This window comes from Pygoscelis adeliae, unplaced genomic scaffold, assembly GCF_000699105.1.
Source record: "Pygoscelis adeliae isolate BGI_AS28 unplaced genomic scaffold, ASM69910v1 Scaffold278, whole genome shotgun sequence".
Classification (NCBI taxonomy): Eukaryota; Metazoa; Chordata; class Aves; order Sphenisciformes; family Spheniscidae; genus Pygoscelis; species Pygoscelis adeliae.
Window position 1 is genome coordinate 73,587 of NW_008825411.1, and position 2,131 is coordinate 75,717.

The following is a 2,131-nucleotide window of genomic DNA, read 5'->3' on the forward strand; positions in this document are numbered from 1 at the left end:
AGAAACTAATCGATTTGATGAGTTACAGAACCCTGCTGTGTGGCACTTTCCCCTGCTGCTGAGCAAGGAACCATGGCAAAAGAAGAGTGTCAATCTTGCTCTGAGATTTTGTGTTTCTGCTTGTTCATGTTTCGCACTTTAAGGAGGCAAATACACATGCCCTGTTTGTGCCGTCAGTTCGCTTTGACACCGATTTTCTTTCAAGAAGGATTGAGCAGGCCATTTGTAAAATGTCTTAGGAACTGCGGGCGCCTTCCAGGTCAGGCATCCTCCCTCGTCGAGGGAGGAAGAAGCTCTCTGAGCTGGGGAGGCCAAGGAGGACTTGTGCGTACAAACTGGCCCTGGCTGGGAGCCTTGCTCCGCAGCACCGGCAGGAGGGGTCTGTTTCCAGCTCTGCATTTTCAAGTCCCACTTAAAATACTAGCAAAAGAAACAGAGGCGTACGGTAGCGTATGAGAGATATGTGTCATCCTTATGTTACAAATGCTTAAAGGAAAGGATAAGATTAGCAGTCACCTCTAGAGAGATGGACATTAAAGTAACCGACGGTTCCTAAATCTACCACGCAGCGTATAACACTGTGTCTTCCCGTAGTTTTAGTCAAGGACTTGCTCTTTTGCAAGACTTTTGGGTACTGCCACAGTATAAATACTCACTAAAGAACCTGAAGAAGCAAAGGAGGGATTTCACTGTGTCTTCCCCACAGCTTTCCTGAAAGAGGAATATTGTGCTATTATTGCTTGATCTAAACCAGAAATATTCCTTTGCCATTAAGCAGGAGACACGCCTTGAAAACTAAAACATTACTCTTATTTTCTTAGAGATGTTTGCATGCTGCTAGCATGCCTTTCAGTTCTGCCTCTTTTCTGCAGCCCAGGACAGCATAAAGTCTTCAACACACTGGGGAGGAGAGACACAGAAGGGGAGGGAGGTGCCAGTGAGGGAAGCACAGCCCTACTTCCCCAGGAACCCCGGGGGCTGCAGGCAGCGGCGTGACTCCCGCATGAAACCCGATGTGAGCAGAAGCATCTCATTTCCCGATGTCTTGCATGTTTCTCTGAGAGACAGACTGGTATGTCAGAGGGGTGCATGCTTGGACCCTAGGTTTTCCAAATCTCTAAGAGGACTGCCTATAGGTGAGCCCAGGTGAAAGTCCTCAGGCTGGCATGCCACTGAGATGACCCGGTGTCGGGTTGGTTGGGAGGCATTACCTTTCATGCACCTCCTTTACCTTCTGCTAGTCTAGCAGACTGGAAACGTGGCAGCTATGAGGCTGGCAAGCTGTAAGATTTTCCATCACTGACAGTGAAAATATAAATGATCATAGTCATTTTAGCATTTTGATTTGGTAGATGCTGGCAAACACTTTGCAGTGTGAGCTGCTGAATGCAAGTGATGACCTTCAGGAATGCTGGCATCTCCCCGTGGCGAAGCAAGCAGGAGCATGAATCAGCAGAAGGGAGAGGGGGAAAAAATGATGGTTAAAAAAGAGCCTGCTGTTAGCAGTAAGTTAAAAAAAGTTTCCTCCTGGTCCTCCAGTCAGATTTATTAGCAGAGACCTTGGCACTTGCACAGACCCCTGTGCAAAAGCCAGGCCCATGCTTGCAGATTTATTGCACGGTCAGGGCCTTTGCCAGCTCAGTCACAGCATTTCACCCTTTCTGTAATTTAGATTTAAAATCCAAAAAGAAACAAAACCGTTCTTCCAGTGTTAAGTCTAAGCACAAACAGTCTCCAAGTGAGCCTCTGAAAGAAGGGCATAAAGCCCTGAGCCTCCAGCTCTGTGCAGACACGTGTACTACCAAATTTAGAGGAAGCCAGCACCAAGGGGAAGCCCGTAGCAGCAACCTCGTAGAGGTCCTCTGTTAGGCTGAGCCATGAGCCGCCCACCCAGGCACCGTGCACACAGAGCCACAGTGGCGAGCCGCTGCTGCTGCCACAGTCACCCACCTTGCTTGGGGCTACCACGAGCCCTGCGTCCCAGCCCGCCTGGGCTGGCGGAGAGGAAAAAAAGAGCTCCAGCAGCAGCCCTCGGGGTAGGGGAGCTGCCTGCCCTTGCAGCCCGGCGGGAGAGGGTGCCAGGCCCGGGGGAGCTGCCTTTACACAAAACTGCCTCCATACAGCCGTGCCT